We start from the raw sequence: 21,662 nt of genomic DNA on the forward strand, positions 1-21,662 counted from the left end.
GGCAGTAGTGGGAAATATGTGCATTAAGGTCAGTGATCGAGAGCGAGTGAGTATGTTTAATTAAAACAGAGAATATTTGGTGTGAGTGTTTGTGTGCTTGGGTGAGTGTGAGATGACCGTATTTCAGTGAGCCTGACTGTATTTGTGTGTATTCATTTGCCCCGTGTCATGAAGGAGATCTCCAGCCAGCCCTAGTTTGGAAGCAGACTGCCTGGTGGGACATGTAGTTGCACTGTTTCCATCACACTTACAGATCTCTGAGCCATTACATGCTTAGTCATGTTGATGGAAAAACCATGACTGGACAAAAGCTGCCACCGAACCTGGACTACTTGATAGCTCTACGTGTGTGGATGCATACATGAGGACGAATGTGTCATTGAGTGAGGGGGACTGTAAGTGACAGAATCTGAAGTGCAAGTGAATGAGAATAAGGGGGCGAACATTTAGATTAGATTGGGTGCATTGTTATTTTTGCAAGTTGCTAGCGAGGGCGTTCGCCACCGTGAAATGGGACATTGTAATACTGAAGATGGGCATACCCCCACAAGTGTTAAGCGGAGACGGGATTTCTGAGCATTTTGCCGGGGCTTTGGGGGCAGCATTAACTCACCTAGCATCTGGTCCGGGGGACCCTGGAGAACTAAGAAGGCCCAATTGAGAGGAGTTCTGATCTGCCCCATCCCCTCGGGCGTTTAGAAGGTGGATGCAAGGGTCTTACACTAAGAACCAGAGTACTAAGGCCTCCACACTGTGAACTGTCACTAGACGTACTGGGGGCCTGGCGAGATGGGCAAGGACAAATATGTTCGCTCTTCTGCTTTTAATGCAATCACCCAGTACATACGTAGCGCCTCCCCACGCAGTGCATCACCAGGCAGACTGGACCTGATGGGGACAGCGACGGTGCTGGCGAGCCGCGCTGAAAATAGGCCAGTACACGGAAAAAAATTACACTAAATGTTGCCGTGCCGTGGGCAATGCAGGCACAAAGAACAGCAACATTTACACCTAACGGCTACTGTTCATAAATTGCGGTGCTAAACAAAGGTATTCACCTCACAGACCCGGAGCGCCAGCGGTTAAATCCCGTAGTGGGTTTTAATCTCATTAAAAATAGTTCTGGCAGAAGTAGGGTCGGCTGCTTTTCCACCGAAGCCTGATTGCAACATGGGGTCCGTGAGTCACTGAACGTCGATTCCCCGAGTTAAGCAGAAGTATTGGAATAGCTCCAGTTTTGAGAACTGCACTCAAGTAGTACATGTGAATATGAAGTTATGTGCACACTTGTTCTACATTAACTGTTTATCGGGCGACATCTGTGTTCATTGGCACCAGGCGAGGCCGGGAGGGGGCACCAGGCGAGGCCGGGAGGGGGCACCAGGCGAGGCTGGGAGGGGGCACCAGGCGAGGCTGGGAGGGGGCACCAGGCGAGGCTGGGAGGGGGCACCAGGCGAGGCTGGGAGGGGGCACCAGGCGAGGCCGGGACTGGAGAGGGCAGCAGGCGAGTCCGGGAAGTCTGGTGCAGGAAGCGGAGGCAGGTCAGGCAGCAGGCAAAGGGGTCACTCGCTCCGAAAAAGCAAAGGAGCTAATTGAAGGAAAGCCCGAAAAATAAAGGGCATGTTGCGGGTGGGCGGGCCTGCCGAGTTGCAGACCCACCCATTCATTGGTTGAGGTCGGATCCTTCCTTGGCGTCTATTGGGTACCCTGCCAACGGTGCACCTGGTAGGTGCAGGGGCGTGGTGACCGGCGTGCTTGGACCCGGAAATGCTTTGTTTACTTTGTGCCTCCCATTTTGTAAGGTATGATGGACGCGGTTTTGATTTAGCAGGGTGGACGGCGTCCACCCTGAAAATACCTCGGAAATAAGTGGGGGGATGCCGTCCACCCGCGTGGTACCCCGACTCGTGCCCTGGTAGCCGGAAACATTACCAGCCAGCCTATTTTGTAGTCTGGAAATTAACATTTTGAGGAAGTCAGTATGGCTGATGTTAAAATATTCCGGGTGGGACATCACTGGGTTTCTAAATCATTTCCACCAAAAGGTCAGTTTGGAGTAGTGGGAGAATTTTGCAAATTGGGCATAGATAGAGAAGTATTCCTTTTCTCACTTGTAGAGCAAGAAACAGGAAGATATATCCTGCTGAGTGTCACACATCTCATAGTATAGTAATGCATTTTGAAAAATGTCCAACATCACCACAAGGGCAAACATCCATCACTTTTTTTATAAAGTGAGCAGAACAGAAAATATATTCTTTAGGACCATCAGCATCTGAGGTAAGTAAGAGAGGAAAATTGCACAGTGCCAGGTTCACTCAAGGACATGAGTTACCTCTCTAGTGTAATATAAATAAGACAAGCACTGGCGTTGCCAATAGGTTTCGCATTTGGAAAGTTGGAGCTATTGGTTTTGTAAATTACATTTTATATTTATATATTGTTATTGACAATGCCAATAACGATATATAAATATAAAATGTCATTTACAAAACCAATAGTACTGTCCCGCAGTCCCGCATCTGCGAGAGGTTGGGGTTACACCCGAGGTGCCTGGGGGCTTCACTGGGCGGGCATGCGTAGAATCCAATATGTTAACGGAGTACGACTGTGCCAGGGGAAGCGTGTGCAACCCCTAGCTCTAGTGAGAAACAGATGCAAACATAGATATAAATGAGGAAGTCGCAGTACTATTTCTGTGTGGGTGGGAGTGCATTGGCAGTTAGATTACTAACTGCAAACTGATATGTATTGTAGCGATAGGAGTTTACATTGTCAAGCTGCGGGCGGGGGAGAGCTCCTGGCAAATGGCCTCGCAATGCTGGCAAATGGCCGGAGGGAAGCCGGATGGGGGCGGGAGAGCCTGGTGGGGGGGCAGGAATGCGAGCGAGGGGAGGAGAAGTGTGGCAGGCGGATTAGGGAGATGCGCGGAGGGAAGCCGGATGGGGGCGGGAGAGCCTGGTGGGGGGGGCGGGAATGCGAGCGAGGGGAGGAGAAGTGTGGCAGGCGGATTAGGGAGATGCGCGTGCTTGTGTGGTCACGTGACCCGCTTTTGTGGTCACGTGACTCACATGCACTGTGAAAAAACACCAGTGGTTTGACGAGTCGATGGAGCACTTGAATTCTCGCCTATTACATTCGCAAGCGAATGATAATAGGCGAAACCTAAAAAAATAAATTAGGCTACAGGTCGTATTTTTGAGAAGTATTTTACAATTAGGAACAAGTAACCAGAAATAAACTTGCTGAAGAAAATTAGGGTGGCACTGTAGACATTAATCAACCAGAAACCAAACCATGACGAATATTAAAATATAATTTAAATGCTGCAATAGTTTTGAGACGTTCCTTTTGATTATATTCACAGACTTCCTATTCCTAATTCTACATAAATGTAAGTTTAGAAAATTCATGAAATGCTGGAGAAAAAAGCAACCCAAGAATCAGATTTTCAATTGCAAAAGTGGGATATATTGGAGACCGGTGATTGTGAGGTACTGAAAAATGTAGATTAACTCTATACATCAGGTGCCATGTAATGCTACTAATACTTTTGAAGAAAGAATGGCGCAATACCTTTTGGGAAAATTTTGAGGTAAACTAAGGACCCGATGTCTGCTTGGTAATGAGTTATCCCTATTGAAAGACATTATCCTGGGTGGACAATTATATGTGCTGCTCATGAATATATGGAACCGAATTGATGTAGACCCACCAATCAACTGATTTTAAAATATTGCCACAGCAGTACAAGGATGATGCTTTACCCAACCAAGGGAAAATGTACTAACTAAAATAAATAATAAAAAAGCGAACAAATTAAACCAACTGCCTTAGTCATAGCGTTTCATAATAAGCAGACTAGAAATATTGCCTTGGACATAACATTTACGAGCGTACCAGTCACACCCATAGCTCAACACCATAATAAATTGAGACCTGCAGTTTTGAGCATAAACTTTTCCCACAAGGCAACCATCAGACAAACAGTATTAAAATTAGAAAGGTATATGCAAAAACACAGTTTGCTAAGCAAATACGCTCTCTCCTAAAATGGCCTAACCAGAATTCTCAAAGAGTAACTCCTCTATATCTGCAGTTTTTCATATGGAATCACCTACAACAAAAGAATTGCCTATTACAGTAAACTGTGATAATCCACGTATCAAAATACCTATCTGTAGGCTTTTAGGATTGTTATTACAGGAATGTAATAACAATCCAGCCTTACAGGCCTATTGACTTTAACATATGCTTTTCACAGTAAACAGATTAGGCCTATTGCAGGGGTGTGGAATTTAATCAAATGTCTAATAGTCCATGGGGCAGGTTGCTTCATAAATCTACTTGTCCTGTAAAAAAATCCACTTGTCCCCTTTGAACCATGTAATGAGGCGATAAATTATTTCTGACATCTCATTATATAAGAGATCTGAAATAGCCTCTCTGATTATGGCAGGGCTCATACCATAGGATAGTAGGGTTTGAGTACTAGCATTTCCCTTATGTTGCTACGTTTCCGCAGATGTACATACAGGGGCTGAAGGTAATGGTAAGCAACAGTTGCATCTAATCAGGAAGCATTCTGGGAGCATTATACATAGCCTCATATTGCTAAACATTGAAAACGTGTGTACACATTTTTATACTGGAACCTCTATCAGTAGTGCAATCTGAGCTTACATTCACTTAGAGCGCTCACCCTAATAATAAAGGGTTTGCATTAATGAACCATAAATACAAATTTGAACAGCATTAACACATAGACACAAATATTTCCTTAACTACAGACAATGCTCGTCCCTGATCCAATATGTGGGACTGTAAATTGGCAGCCAAAGGATTTGTGCTGTAGGGGGTTGGCCCTACATGTCCCAAGGACAAAGCACACATGAAAATGTGTAGCCCTTGAACCCAAACAATATGTCCCGGGTGTCGGGCTATAGGAATTCCATATCCCTGCTATTGCCTTTATCATAAAATTTCATAATAAGTAGATTATGCATAAAGCTATTTTCATTGGCTTGCTACCATAACAAACTCAGTCCCGCTGTTTCGAGTACAGACATTGCCATAAGTCAAAAATTACACTACAAGCAGTCTTTATGTGGAAGCACACAAATTCGGCCCAATCAAATCCTATACTAACTGTAACAACATTTGTGGAGCATAAGCATCTCTCTCAGAAGTACTCTGAAAGCTCATTTTTGTGGAGCACCTATGGTCAGTCAACAATTGCACTGTTAAGCCAGTCAAAAAAATTCATGTATATTAGTGTTTCTCTGGGCAGCTCCGACTGAACTCTTGCAAACACAAAAATGCACTCCGATGTATAAAGTTAATGATGTAAGGGGATGGGATTGCATTACATCCATCATGTCTGCCATTGGGATGGAAAAGTCCTCTGCATTGTAAAGACATGTACCCATGTCCTGAGTACCCGACTGTATAATTGTCTGGATTCCTAAAGCGGCTTTTTTCTGCCATAGGCAAACACGGATCATGCGTGTGTGAATTGGCATAGGCCTGTCTCATGGATTGCGGTGTTGTTGGACCGGGAGAAGCACCCAAATCGCTGCCCTCATAATAGTAGAAGGCTACTGCCTTCACCAGAGTTAAACAGCACAAGCACGGTGGTAGCAGCATACTGTGTGATCATCAATAGTAGTAACCAGGTCCTTTTTCCCTTGAGTCAATGTAGTGAGGCCTACAGGCTCACTCGCATTTTTAAAGGTTCTGCTGCTGTGTGTAAAGCTCACACTTGGACTACATCAGGTTGATGTAGAAGTGTGTGCCTAGTGAAAACATGTGCGAAGTGCATGTGAGTGCACAAGACATACACTACACAGACGATGCAGTAAGGAACAGTGTGCACATGGTAAATGCGTGTACATTGACAGTGTGGGTTTAAAGTGACACTCGTGCAGTACAGAGAGACTGTAGTATTGAACAGTGTGTGCAACTGAGTGAATGTGCTGCATGTAGAAATGCTGCTGATAGCATGGTACATGGGCACACCAATACTAGACAGTAGTGTGTGCTGTGGATGTATGCTGAAGGAGAAATGCATGTAATGGAACACCGCACAGAGGACCTTGGATTCCGATTTGGGAAGCCCAGGCCTGCCTGGTGAAAACATGAGTAGAAGAATCTCCACTGACAGAATTGTACATTGCTGCATTCCTGTGAGCTGGGCGAAATAGGTACTGGGTGAGGTGGAGCCAGTTTCTACTTGTGCATTTCAAAGAACTCTTTCATTTAGTGACAGTTCACAAGGCAAGGGCCTGGAGACATCTCAGGCAGAGGGAGATGAGGCTGATAAGGGAATCATAAAGGGTAGGGCTAAGGGCCCAGATTTGAAATGGGATGCATAGATCACTCTCGCTGACATCCAGGTGTGAACTTTGGCCACTCCCATAAATCATGTTGTGGGTCAATCAGCTTTGGAATCCTGCCTGCTGTGACAGAAATCTTTCAGAAGGAAGGATGAAGGGAAGCGATGGCATATCAAAGAAGCAGAACCCCAACATAAAACTTCAAAAGTCCAGACCCTAAATAACATTTTATGCCTGGAAAAGAACTATTAGTAGGGGAGTCCGGAAACCCATACTTTGTTATCTGCCAAGCAGCCAGCTGGGCTGCATGAGGAGGAGAAGCTCTGCAAGACGTCTGTGTGTGACCAGGACTAGGGACCTAGCCTGCTAGTCTCCCTGCTCGGTGAGGGGACATTACCCAGGGAAACAAAGATCACCTTCCCTGGAGTCCCAGTACCTGCCTGCTCGCCAAGACAGGTTTGCCCATGAGAGAGAGGAGTGTGTTGGAGGAAGGAAGATCCATAGGGCAGCCCAGACGTGTGGAGCTCCTGTCCAAAGAAATGTGCTGCACCGATCGGGCCATGGCCTTGTGCTGTGTTGTCAAGTTCAGTGACCCCGTATACCAGGAGGGGCCGCCGCACACCCAGAACATGGCTGCATTGATCAGGCCATTGCCTGTGTGCAGCATTTTGTGAAGGATGGCGACCCGTATGCCAGGAGTTGTCGTTGGTCACTTATAAATGGTGTTGTATCAATTGGACCATCGCCCTTGTGTGGGAAGTTGCTGTAACCCCAGGTGCGAGGAGAGGCTCTGGAGAAGACAACCACAAACCAGCATGACCGGACAGTGAGGTTCACTGAAGTGACGCTATTTGCATTGAGGCGCCACTCGAAGCTCTGAGGCCGGAGGTCTGGGCCACTGCCGGTAACCTAAATTGCTGCTACAACTAAGACAAGGGAGCAACTCCGATTCTCTGGACGGTGCTAAGCGTGGCTCGGGAGAGAGAGACCGCACCTGCCAGGAGCTGCACTTGTGAACGAGTGCAGCCCAACTTTGTCGATCTGGGCCAGGACCGCACTGCACCTCTGCCAGGGTATGTACTGCCAGAGCAGGTAAGCTAAAAACTGGGCCTGCCAGGCCCCAGGGAATATATCGCCTTTAGCTTTTGCAAACCTTCTTGAACTGTATGTGACTACACCTTATTGACTGAATCCAAGAGAAACAGCAGTCGTGCCGGGCGCAGCTAGGCTCCAACTGTCAAAACATTGAACACTCAACCCCCTAGAATCTTACCATGTCATCAGGGCAGGTTCTAGGATTTGCAAGGCCCTGGGCTAAAAATCAATGTGCGAGGCCCCTCTAATGTAGATAAGTGGCCCCTTGCAAGGAGACCATTCACAGACACTGTGGGAGGCCTATTGTCCAGCATTTTGTCGCCCCCCACAGTTTTAACTTTGAGCCCACAAGCATATCTCACACCTTCAGTCAGATAGGTGTGAGAATTGCTTGTGGGCTAAAAGTTAAAACTATGGGGGCGCCAAAGTGATGGACAATGGGCCTCCCACAGTGTCTGTGAATGGGTCGCCTTTCAATTGAAGGGAGCGTCTCCCTCCCTTATGTATCCAGATACCATCCCTGAGAGGCCCGGGGAGAGGGGCCCCTCCATTTCAAAGAAAGGGGACACCTTTCTTTGAAATGGATCGCCAGGGAACCGACAGGACGCATCACCAGTGCCTGGCCCCATGCTGGTGAGCTGAGTGCGAGGCCCTGGGCAGCTGCCCACGCTGGCCATGCCTAGCGCCGGCCCTGCATGTCATGATTATAGAATGCACAGCCTCAACCTAGCTAAGACTGCCTAAGTACATTACACATGTACTACTGGCTACCTCCATGCGGGAAGAGACAAAGTACCTCTGTAGTACTCATAAACCTCTTTTTTAGGTTTACATTCCATCTGGCAACAGCTGCGAAATCATGGCAAACAAAAAATGATTTGGGCAGGGTGTTTATGATGGCCACGAGATCTCTGAAGCGGCCTCAATAATGTTTAATTCACAGTCTCAACAAAGTTCAGAACTGAAACATTTTCAATATTTATTGGTTACTCGTTTATCTTGAATATCTAACAACTAATGACAATGGTCCTGGCTGGTTGTAGATGTATGCCAGTTGCTGTGTTATTTATCTGAATACAATCACGGAAAGCTTTAGAGAGGGAAAACAATACAGGTTGGGTGGAACACTATGGTAATTAGAGAAATTTAGTTTACGTGTTTAAGTAACGGTCTTAATTACATTGGCCGCTACCCTTTTAGTGAGCCCCCATTTTTCCATCTCACTCAAAGTCATGGATGTGCGACTGTACAAACATAAGAATGGTGCTAAACAGAGACACATAACATCCTAGCCAGACTGACGATTTATAAAAAATGCGCACATTGAAGTGTGTTCCAGGACGGTTTGACTCCAAGGTGATCAGCGGCCACAAAACGTTCTTGATAATGATTTGAAAGCCGTAGAGGACGGGTAACACGTATTCTTAAGAGGAGGGTTATGGGCGAAAGAAAGCAAGGGTAAGTCTCATACAAACACGCAAAATGTTTCTCGTCAAACATGCCTGTTTCCCATGAGACTTTCTTGTCGCTTCAACATCTCCCGCAACTCCTCGCAGCTCTTCCCTCGCAGCTCTCGCTCCCTCTGGCTTTTCGCCATGAGGCTTACTTCGCCGGGCATATATCGCCGGCTATTTCCCTCGCTCAAAGATGACCAACCACCTTTCCAATGATCACCCAGACTGTCAGCGACTCCGACTTATCGGCAACTATTCGTCCTAAATTGCATGTGAACGAAATTGTATTGCTTCCGGGTCGTGTAACAGCCAGTTCGATGGCTGAACCCATTCTGGTGTGGGAGGGACTCGTCATATGTAAGTTGGCCATGGATTGGAGCAGGCCAGCACCATAGCCTTGCCTACAACGCTTAAAAACATCCGGAGTGCTCATTGGCTGAGAATTAACCACGTGCATCTACTGTGTACATACAATAGTACGAAGCGCGCTTTCAGCTCTGATTGGTGTGTCTGATAGGTTAGAGTGGTCTGGAATGGGGGGGGGGATACTCCGGCTGCTGATGCTACGAACGATTTGGGATAGAGAGGAAAGTGTATCGGTAAAGCCAGGGCTTGAATTCGATTAAAAACAAGTCAGGTCCCGGGCCGTGCTGTGATTGGCTGACGTCACGGGGGTGTCCCGGCCGGCAGCCAATCACAGCGCGGCCCGGGAATGACGTCACGGGGGTGTCCCGGGCCGGCAGCCAATCGCAGCGCGGCCCGGGACAAAGGGGCGGGGCTTAAAAAAAGCACCAGAAACGCCCCCGAATCGCGTTTTCAAGAGAAAGCGCGATTGACAGCCTCTGTCTCCCAATGGCTAGTCTCCATTTATGGAGCTAGCCAATTGGAAACAGAGGCGGTCCGAACATCCCTACTGTAGACAATAGTTTTCGATCTGGGAGGGGCTTTGCCCCTCGCCAGGTCGAAACCTAAAAAGGACAAATGGGGCACCAGAAAAGGGGCAAATTAATGATATCTTACTAAAAGCAGTTATTTCATTCTGGGGGACGTGGCCAGCCAGCCATCATGGCGGACGTGAGCTGCTAGTGCTCTGTCTGTCTATCCCTGTATTATCCTGACAACTCCTTGCTGAGGTGTGCTTTGGGTCCCTAATAAGCGGGACTGGCTGGGGGCCGCAGTGGGGAGCTGCTGCAGCCCAGAAACTCTTTGCACGGGCAGTATTGGGGAAAGATCTGCGGCCCGAAGGAGAAGATCGGCGCTGCGGAAGAAAGCGTGTGAACTACAGAGCGAGGTAACGGCCTCAGATGGAGTGGCAGAGACATTGAAAAAGAATTGCCGACCTGTCCCTGTGAGGCCGAGAGTGGCGCGGCGTCCTGCTGGGTTCGTGCCAGTAGCTGTGAAGCCGCGATCTGCCGTGAGGCGGGGGCCCCGCTGTCTGCCACGGGGGACTTGGGGGGCAGCCGAGCGTAGGGAGGTCTGCCCCCTGGGATGTTTGGGGAATGGGAGCGGCACAGGACTCTGCTCCGCCCCCTTTTGGGCTGGTTGGGCTGTTTGGGCTATTTTGTAGCCCAAGGGATATTTATTCCTCCATTTTGTGTTTTCCTGTCACCATTTTGAGTATTCCCGGTGGCTGGTCCCCTGCTTTCTAGAATTTTTTCGAATTTAGTGGAGAGAGGCCTTTTTTACTCCCTTTCATGTCCGAGCTCCCTCACATTGGCCGGGTTTTTCCGTCCAGGCTTAGTTTCCAAGAGAGCGGCCAGGGCATTTGCCGGGTGCTAGTGACGACGGGGGACTCCACAGGGAGGAGAGCCTCACCGCGGCGGTGCCTTACGGGTGACGAGGGAGAACCCCAGAGGTAGGCGGGCCTCGGCGCTGCGACGCCTTGCATGTAATTCTCTGCCGGTAAGAATTGGGTTGCTCCCGCTCCGGAGAGCGAACCTGTGAGGGTATGTGGGCACAGGGCCCTTTATTAGGAGAGGCGACTGCGTTTTCAGCTTCTAGGGTTGGGGGGGAGGGATAATTCCCCGTTTGGGGTCAGGGGGGGCAACTTGTGTTTGTTTCTCATAGGCACATTTCGAACCAACGTTTCGGACGGGGAGATATATAATAGAAGTAAATACATGTATGTGGGGGGGGTTATTCTTCCATCCTCTTCGGAGGTGTTTTTACAGGGGGTGAAATTCGCCAATGCCTCAGTGTAAGTTATGGTCTTCTTAGGACCGGGGCAGTTTTTTGGGTGCGGCTGGCAGGGTCTCGGGTAGGTTTTCCACCGAGGGCTGTCACACTCGTTTAGTGAGGGCTGGACCACATTGGATTCCAACGGGCTTTTTACGATCGATTCCCCCCTCTTTCTTCCTTTTTGCGATCTAACTTGGGTGAACTACAACAAGCGGAGGCTGGGGCTTTTCCGATGGGGGGCTGAAGGTTCTCTGCTCCCCCCCCTGTTTCTTTCATTTTCTGGCTGTCAGAGCAGTGGCCACAGTGCTGGGGCTGCGTGTCACGCTTAGATTTTTATTCAGAGGTTTATGTCATATCAATTTTGGGGGTCAGCTCATTCTCTTTTCTCGGAGTGGAGCGGCTTTTCCTCCCCACTTATAGAGGCTTAGTTAGGCAAAAGCAGGCTTCGGGGAGATTAGGATGGCAGATTTGGATACAGGCAGGGACCTGCACACCGGACCATATAAGTGCAGCGGTATCACTTTGGCAGCTTTCCCGACACGGGAGGGCACGGTACGGCCCCATTGCACCGTGGTGAAGAGAAGGCGGGGCCCAGTGCGGCCCAGCTGGACCGTCGGGCGATCACAAGATCACTGTCCCACGTAGGCCCTGTACGACTTCAGCGGTGCACCTGGACTTCAAGATCACTGCCAAATGTAGGCCCGTGCGCCTTTGGCGGTGCACCTGGATCACAAGATCACTGCCAAATGTAGGCCCCGTGCGGCTTCCGCGGTGCACCTGTATCACAAGATCACTGCCACATGTAGGCCCCATGCGGCGTCGGTGGTGCACCTGGACCAGATGATCACTGCCCCACGTAAGCCCTGTATGACTTCGGCGGTGCACCTAAACCACAAGATCACTGCCATGTGTAGGCCCTGTGCGGCTGCGACAGTGCACCAGGCAAAGGGGGATAGTACTCCCCATTGCGACAAGTGACTCAGAAGGCAGCTTTTAGGGTATGGTACGGCTGGAAGGTTATGGACCACAAGATCAGTACCTGACGTAAGGGGGTCAGTACTCCCCCTGGTGTAAATGACACAGAAAGCTCTTTTAGAATATGGTATGGCTGTAAGGTTACAGTACGGTTTTCATGGAGGGCAAGAGTTCAGGGTTAAAGGTGGAGCGAATTTGGTGGGAGCTATGGCACAATTGGAAAGTGGTGTGCTTTTCTGGGTCACAGTTTCAAACGATAGGATTCTGGTTCCTGTTGACGCTTTCAAAGGATGATGAGAAGGGGCAGGTGGGTATGAGGGTAGGCGGGAAATGCTGCTGCGTATGGGGGACACAGGGAATACCACTGGGGGCGGGATCTTACCATTTGTTCATGACATTTTCCAGGATCATTCATCGGGCAGGCGGACTGAAAGGTCAGTGGCATCCGGACAGCCGCGGAGAACCCGACAGGAAGTGAATAAACGGAGACAAAGGGCGGGCACCAGCATGGACACCGGTTCGGGCACCAGGTAAACGTGCAGCAGCATATTTAGGGTGTCGCGTGAATTTGAGGAAGGGGCTTTTGCATGAGAGGTCAAGATGGGGTAATGGTATGAAGGAAGGAGAGTGCTGTGCTGAGGGTCATTAGTGGCAGGGATATTGCGACACAGGCAGGCGCATGGGATTTGTTCATATTACCCGAGTCACTGGGATCTTGTTTTACCTGGTTTTGTGGATGTATGATACCACAAAGTTATGTTTATGGCCGAGGGAAAGAGGCTCACGCTTAGTTCCAAGGAGCTATAGCTCAGTGGTACGTCTTGTTCCTCTGTGGGAACAGGCTTCCACAGGACAGAAGGTTTCTAATCCTGCCAATTCTTTGACTCTTAAGAACGTTGGGTCAGTGGTTGCTTTCCATCCAAGGTAATTCAGCAGGGGGTGGCCCGCTTAGAAGGTGCACTGGGGGAAGGGGCTTGGGGCAGCTCATTTTTGCAACTGGACGGTCATGGGCGGCAGGGTATTTTGAGGTAACATGTCACTGGGGAGAAGTGTTCATGGTGGGGTGGCCAGTTCTCTTCTGGATGCCTGGGTATCTTGGGACGCTCAGGTGGGTCTTAGGGGTAACATTTGGCATCAGTGCTATGACAATGACTTCAGTGCCTAGTGAGGCGGGTATACATAGTGATACAGCCGCCATGTTTGGGTTAAAGGGGGTTTTGGGTACATGGGAGCCCAAGAGCAGATAGTTGGTCACGTTCAAGCTGTCATAATTGGGACATTGAGATCTAACCTGTGTCCATGGTGGTCTGGTTATGGTGTGGATAAATCAAAATACAATAAGGGATCATAGGCGATTTGTTGATTTGGGGCAACAGAGCAGACAGCTGGACCCAGGTTCGGGGTTGTCGAATACAGCTGGACCCAGGTTGGTGACTGTTCAATACGGCTGGACCCAGGTTGGGGGCTGTCTAATACGGCTGGACCCAGGTTGGGGGCTGTCTAATACGGCTGGACCCAGGTTGGGGCTGTCTAATACGGCTGGACCCAGGTTGGGGGCTGTCCAATACGGCTGGACCCAGGTTGGGGGCTGTCCAATACGGCTGGACCCAGGTTGGGGGCTGTCAAATACGGCTGGACCCAGTTTGGGGGCTGTCAAATATGGCTGGACCCAGGTTGGGGACTGTCAACTACAGCTGGACCCAGGTTGGGGGCTGTCAAATACGGCTAGACCCAGCTTGGGGGCCGTCAAATACATGCTGGTGAGATGGAGCCTGTGGCCATGGTGGCCTGGTTACTAATGGTGATAGAACACAGGCGGTTAATTCGACAAGTCGCCCAGTACGGCACTAGCATATGCTCGAGGAGCTCAGAGTTGACCCTTGAGGTACCTGGGCCAACTTTGTGGATACATGGCCCAGAAAGGGGTTGGCACTGGTTCTAAAGGCTGCCAGAGGTTGCTGGGCAGGCTTGAGGAGCTCAGAGTGCACTTTTGGGGTACCATTGGTAAAACAGCAGACAGATGGCCAGTACGGCAGTGCACATGCTGGAGGTTGTTGTGTCGATAGCTGGGGCACACTGGGCAACATATACGTCAAGTGATCCAGTACGGCACTAGCAGGCATAAGCATCAACAATGATAATGTGGCCATGAGGGCACGGCTGATTAATGGCGATTAAAGCTGACAAGCCTGTTATGCAGTTCCAGAGAAGGCTTGACAGTTATGAGAGGCATGGGTGAACTTGGGGAATAGTTGACACCATAAAGTCAGCCGAATCTGCACAGCACAGTAATTCCTAGGGTATGGCACTGTGGTCGGTGACCAGTGAGGTCCTGTGTTCCGGTAGGGATTAGAGAGGATAAGCCCGGTTCCCCAGACTGCCGGAGGAGGGGGGCAGTGTGGGCAGCTCAGGGCCTCACACAGAGCGCTTTTGCAACATGAGCAGTTGAACTTGTACGGGGCGCCACTCGTGGGCATTGTATTTGATACGGTAGCCAAAGGGGGGCATACTTAGATAGGGGTTTAGATGTACCAAGCACTTTTCCAGGGGCTGTCAGAAGGTACGGGACAGTGTTTTGGGCGGCCAGGGCCTAGCCTAGGGGCCCGTTACGACATGGGCGGACAGGGGACCCAGTATGGCGCTATTTTTGCTGGGTTGGTATGTGCAGGTGGAATTTCAAGGGCATGTTATCGGCGTGGTATGCGACGTATGGCGCTCGGACATCGCTGTTGCTTTCTTCGGCTCCCAGTTTGGTGATTTCCTGTATCGTGTACATGGTTACAGAGCTTGCGGGGCGGTCCTGCTTTGCAGGGAGCCTGTGAGTCAAGTGACCAGAGTGAGGAGTGCCGATCAGTTCGGTTTCTTTGGCATCCGTTCACCTGGGATGGGGACCATTGTGTGGGACAGCAGAGAGGTCCGCAGCGGGGGTAGTTGCTGGTCAGGGATATTGAACGTTTGGCAGTCTAGTGGGATTCCGTTTTTGGGGGGCTGGGGTGGGGTTTTTAGGAGTGTTACTGGAGGAGTCATTGTTATTGGGAGACCAGCAGGAACGAGAGGCGGTTTTTGTGTTTCTTGTGACTCTCTATATATGTTTTGCACATGGCATCGTGTACGAGAGAGGGGGCTGGGGGGGAGGTAGCTGCTACCCTCTTAAGATAAGCTGTTGTGGGCTTAGGGGGGGTTAGGACTTTACGTACAGGTGAGTTATGCCAACGGTTGAGCGACGGCCAGGTGGGTTGAGTACTGGCCATGTGGGGCATCGGTTGGGTCTGTACACATGGCAATAGGAAGGCATGGAAGGGGTTTATGCTGCCAGGACTTCTTTTCTCGACGCTCATGTGGCTGGCATTATCCCGGAATCGTAGGATTGTTTTGGGGTTTTTAGTGGTTTCCTTTACCCCCCCCTTTTTCTGGGCGGCGGTTGGCACTCTAGTTGACATGTTTTAGCCAAGTTTATTCGTTATTGACAGAGGCAATCCAGGCTGAAAGGGTACGGGTAGACAAGTTCACGAGGTAGGATCTTTAAGGTGCTTTAGGAAATTAGGTTAGTGACAGGTTAATAGTCGTAAAGGTTAAGGTTGAAAGGTCAAAGGTAAAAGGGTAACATTCAAAGGGAAAGGTTAAAAGATCACACCAAGGGTTAAAAGGGGTACCGTCCAAATGTCAAAGTTCAGCAAAGTTCAAAGGTCAAAGGTCAAAGTTCAAAGGGAAAGGTTAAAAGGTCACACCAAGGGTAACGTTCAAAGGTCAAAAACTGAAAGGTCACAGTAGGTGGTACTGAATGGCAGGTTTTAAATGTTGTGTGGGAGAACCTTAGGGGTGGGGGTAGCGTAACATAGGTAACAGCTTGTATAGTGAGGTTGTAGTTTTGTAAGGCATTAGGCCAAGGGCCTTGTAATTGTGATGTGCACCTGTTTCAATAAAAGCGGCCTTTTTCACACTATTTCGGTGTCAGTGGTCTGTGTCGCTCCCCATATTCCCCAAGGGGGTCTTGGGGGGCAGCCGAGCGTAGGGAGGTCTTCCCCCCGGGATGTTTGGGGAATAGGAGCGGCACGAGACTCTGCTCTGCCGCCTTTTGGGCTGTTTGGGCTGTTTGGGCTATTTTGTAGCCCAAGGGATATTTATTCCTCCATTTTGTGTTTTCCTGTCAAAATTTTGAGTATTCCCGGTGGCTGGTCCCCTGCTTTCTAGAATTTTTTTCCCACCCCCCCTCCCATTTTGGTTGGTTTCTCTGTTTCACATTTTATTTCTCGGCTAGCAATCTCGTTTTTTGGTTGTCTTTGTATTGGAACAGGTGTGCAGGGTATATATGGGTTGGTGTAAGGGTTGTCGCTTGAAGCAGGTGCAAGGGCGGTTGGCACTCAAGTTGACATGTTTTAGCCAAGTTTATTCGTTATTGACAGAGGCAATCCAGGCTGAAAGGGTACGAAGTTCACGAGGTAGGATCTTTAAGGTGCTTTAGGAAATTAGGTTAGTGACAGGTTAATAGACGTAAAGGTTAAGGTTGAAAGGTCAAAGGTAAAAGGGTAAAGTTCAAAGTTCAAAGGGAAAGGTTAAAAGGTCACACCAAAGGGGTACCGTTCAAAGGTCAAAGTTCCGCAAAGTTCAAAGGTCAAAGTTCAAAGGGAAAGGTTAAAAGGTCACACCAAGGGTAACGTTCAAAGGTAAAAAAACGGAAAGGTCACAGTAGGTGGGACTGAATGGCAGGTTTTAAATGTTGTGTGGGAGAACCTTGGGGATGGGGGTAGCGTAACATAGGTAACAGCTTGTATAGTGAGGTTGTAGTTTTGTAAGGCATTAGGTCAAGGGCCTTGTAATTGTGATGTGCACCTGTTTCGATAAAAGCGGCCTTTTTCCCACTATTTCGGTGTCAGTGGTCTGTGTCGCTCCCCATATTCCCCAATGCAAGCGGGCCCTGTGAGGTGGCGAGAAGGCGGGCCTGTGGAAGAGACGAGGCTCTGGTGACAGCGGCCTGACCTGCGCCGACCTGCCCCTGCGAGGCCGAGAGTGGAGTGGCGTCCTGCTGGGCTTGCACCGGAGCGGTGAAGCCGCGATCTGCTGTGTGGCAGAGACCCCCGCTGTCTGCAGCTGCAGGCGGGCCCCGCGAGGTGGAGAGAAGGCAGGCCTGCGGAGGCGACGAGAATCTGGCAGTGGCGGCCTGATCTGTGCCCTGGAACACCTGTGGCGGGCGCCCCCATGGGCAGCGGGCGTCCACAACCAGAGGCGCTGCTGCTAAACTAAATATCAGGAGGCTGCTGCCCTGCAATGCAATACGGCGATTGCTGTCGGGGGTGATGAGCGCCCACCGGAGGCCATGTGAAGAGTGGTCCGGCGCGCAAGTGAAGCGGGAGCTCTAAGGCGAAGCACCTCCATCAACCTGTAATTGGGAAACCCCCATGGGCATTGGGCAGGGCGCCACGGAAGCTACATCAGCGCCATTGGGTGAGGCTGCGCCTGGGGTACTGAGCGGAAGGAGGAACTGAGACGACTGCGGCTGGGGGTGCCTGCTGCCTGAGCCTGGGAGACTGCGAACTGGAGGCCCAGGGTACGAGCGCCATTTTGTGAGCAGCGCCTACGCAACCAGGGGAAGGTCTAAGTCACCAAGTGGTACTGCAGGGAGGCTGCTCCCAGGGCCCCTGCGCACTAAGAGAGGTGCCTGCCCTGAAACACGGCGATACCTGTCGGGGGTGGTGAGCGCCCGACGAGTGGCCCGGAGCACAAAGGAAGCGGGAGGCCAGCGGCGCAACATCTTAATCAACCAGTAAGTGGGGGACCCTCCTTGGCACTGGGCAAGACATCACGGGAGCGGCGTCGGAGTCACTGGGAGTGGCTGTGCCTGGGGCGCTGAGCGGAATGAGAAACTGAGGCGAATGCGGATGGGAATGCCTGTTGCTGAAACCTGAGATGCTGTGAATTGAAGGCCTGGGGTACGACCGCCATTTTGTGAGCAGAGCCTGCACACCAAAGGGAAGGCCTCAGTCATTACAAGGTACTGCGGGTAGGCTGTTCCCAAGGCCCCTTCGCCCTAAGAGTGGATGCCAGTTGGGAGTGCCTGGATGGGCAGTGGGGAGTCTGCCGGAGTGGTGCGGGCAGCGGTGCAGCACCCTGGGTGAGAGGAGAGGCACCCAGACATCCCCGTGCGGCAAAGGGAAAGCGGACTACAAGGCTGTGCTTTGCTTGACGGGTAGACGAAACCAATAGTGCGACGCCCGGCGCAGATAGCTGAAGCATATCCTGGTGTTGCGCAGGGACGGTGCGCCGCAAACTAAACAACTCCCAGATCCAGTGGATGTTACGGAGCGGTTGGAACCCTGTCAGTGACGGCGATCATTCAGGAGGACATTCCCCCCTCACACTCATCGCTGACAGCGCTGCTATGGGATCGTTAAGGCAGATCTTCTTTCCGGCACCTAACTGGGGGGCCTGGACTCTGGTGGCTAATAGCCGATTGGGCCCATGCGAACCAGCGACCGCCTGCGCATGCCAACGGCGCAACAGCTAGTCATGGGCCTGCTGCGGGACAAAGCGCAAAATGGGCAGCCGAGGGCCGACAGTTTGGGACCTTCGCTGGGGCGACAGAGTGGAGGCATGGAGCCCCAGGCAGCGGCCCTCGGCCAAAATGGACACAGTGCTAGCAGCGGTAGAACGGATTGGCACTACCCTGGAGCAGACAAAGGAGTCCTTAGAATTGAGTATTTACAAAGTCACGTCGGATTTTACCCTTCTCCGCGCTGATCATCGTAAGCTGGTGGAGTCGGTTGCTTCGCAAAGGCAGACAATACAGGAGATCCAGCCTGTGGTGCAAAATCACACAATAGCGCTCCAAGATATGATTGACCGACTCCACGCACTGGAAGGTCGCATAGAAGATGCGGAAGGGCGCTCTCGGCGCAACAATGTTCGCGTGGTAGGCCTCCTGGGGGACGAGGAGGGCAGAAATCCGGAGCAGTACGTTGAGAATTGGCTGTGCGACCTCCTGCCCCCAGGGGTGCTATCACCGCAGTTTGTGATTGAGAGGGCGCACAGAGTGCCGGCACAGAAGCCCAGGCTGGGAGCTAGACCCCGCCCTTTCCTTTTCAGACTCCTCACCTATTGGGACAGAGATGTGGTGCTCCGCGAAACCAGGAAACTCGGCGACCTCACTGTGGGAAATGGTCAGGTGATGTTCTTCCCAGATTACATAGCAGCGGTTCAGAGATGGAGGAGCACCTACATGGCGGTGAAGCGTCAGTTGCGAGAACTGGAGCTGCCCTATTCTTTGCTGTTCCCGTCCCACGTTAGGGTGGCCTCGAAGGAAGGTACTCGTTTCTTTGATGCCCGTCAGATGTTTGAGACTGGCTTGAGGAGACGGGGCAGTGGAAAGGACCAAGACCCTCAGACCCGGAGGACGGTGGTTGGCAGGAGAGGAGATCGAGACGGCGCAGGCGAAGGGGGGCCCGCCTAGACACAGGACCGGACCCAGTCGTGCCCAGTCTGGAGAAGATACGGCTGGAACGGCAGGAAGCTCTGGAGGCGGTGGCGACCCTTGGGACAGTGAGCAGTCATAGCCGCATGAAGACCCACGGACGCAGCGATCCGGGCACTAGAGGATCATCATCCCCCTCCACTGTGTCCTCTGAAGACCTGAACGTGCCTGTGGTGACACCTCAGACGGCTGACCAGATCGTGTGACCGAGGGGTGCTGCAATGCATCTTTCCGGACTTGTGCGCGTGTACATTGCGCACTGTTTCTTCCCCCCTCCCCCCTTTTTATATGTTCCCACACATGCTGTTGAAATGTGCTATATGCCAGCGGCGCTTTAACTGTCCATTGTAGCTCATGTGCACGACTGTGAGACGCCTTGCTAGATAGGGGACGAGACGTGCCTAACGGAGGTTGAGGTCGCCGGATCATGTAGCTGTGGCCCATGCCACTCATGCGTGCTTGACCAACCTATGACCCATTGCACACCTCTAGAGAGCACGGGAGGCTTGAGACAGGGGTGCAGAGCAGTCTAGTTGCTGACATAACACACACCCCGCTAGCCACTTCACTGGACTAGCTCTTTACCATAAGTGTTTCACTCGAAGTTTGGACGTATGCGGGGATTCGCCCCATTAGTTGCATTGTTTGCGGTTGTTAAGATGTTTAAGTTGCAGCACACTGATGCACTCCCCTCGGACCATGACTCCGGCCCCCCCGAAGCGACCCCTTTCCCTTGCGCTGCGATGACTTTACCGGACGCATAACGCACACTAATGTTGTGACTTGGAACATACGTGGCATGCACACACCATCAAAACGCTATTCAGTCTTTTCCTACCTACAACGGCACACCATGGGGATTGCCCTCCCGCAGGAGACCCACATCACCCAGACAGAGGTTGACAAGCTACGCAAACGCTGGAGGGGGCGACTTTATAGTACCGTCTTCTCAGCGCATGCGCGCGGAACCCTGATCTGGTTAAGAGCAGGCATCCCTTTTATATGTGAGGAAGTGAAAGTGGACCAGGAGGGACGGTATTCCCTGGTAAAAGGGAAACTGAATGGACAGGAGGTATTACTAGGATCACAGTATGCCCCAAACGTAGATCAGCAAGCCTTTCTAGCGCAGATGACCCAGGTCCTCCACCCTTATGTTGGGCTCCCCTGGTTGCTTGGCAGGAATTTTAATATGGTACTAGATGTGCAATTGGACAGGTCATTCCCCCCCCTCCGAGCAGCAGCGGTGGCATCCAATGTGCAGGCGTTCAGGGACTGGCTCTCGCACTGGGCGCTACAGGACCTATGGGGCACACTACATCCAGGAGACAGACTCTACTCCTACTATTCCGCAGTCCACGATCTGCATGTCCGGTTGGAAAGGGTGGTGGGTTCCCAATCTCTGCTCCCACTCATTACACAAGCGGAGTACTTGGGGAGAACGCACTCCGATCATAATCCCCTGTGGCTCCAGATCTCCTGGGAGGCGCACAGCCCACCGATCCCTACGTGGAGGTTACAACCCACTGCGCTAGAGGATTCCGAATTTCGCTCCTCTCTGGGCACAGCCATCCTTGCGTATTTTGATGTTAATGAGGGGACAGCGAGTAACACCATGGTAGAATGGGATGCACACAAGGTGGCTGTCCGGGGGCACTACTTGGGAGCCACATGGAACATACGCAGGACACTTTCCGCCTCCCTGACACGCCTGGAGGATGAGCTCCTGCGCTATGAGCAGGAAGGGGAGGGGGGGTAGGTACGCACATAAACTAGGGGATCTCCACACTAGGCAAGCGGAGCTTCTGGAGAAGCTGCGGTGTCACAACTATGATGCACACACGGCCCGAACGCACGCCACGGCAGACAGAGCAGGCCATCTGCTCGCCTGGTTGATAAAACAGGAAGGACGTGGTGCCCCAATAGGAGCTCTCCGCACAGTAGGGGGTGGAATGGTGTATACACAACGCGAAATCCACTGTGCCCTCACAGAACACTATACGCAACTGTAGAGAGCTCAGGGTGTAGGCCCAGGCATATTTTGGAGGGGTTCTTGGATTCTGTCCAGCTGCCCGCGGCATCCGAGGAACAGAAGGAGGCTCTCAATGCGCCTATCTCGTTGGAGCAGGTTGGGGGAAGCAATCCAGTCCATGGCATCCGGGA

The sequence above is a fragment of the Lissotriton helveticus genome, chromosome 6 (genome assembly GCF_964261635.1).
Source record: "Lissotriton helveticus chromosome 6, aLisHel1.1, whole genome shotgun sequence".
In the NCBI taxonomy this organism is placed as follows: domain Eukaryota; kingdom Metazoa; phylum Chordata; class Amphibia; order Caudata; family Salamandridae; genus Lissotriton; species Lissotriton helveticus.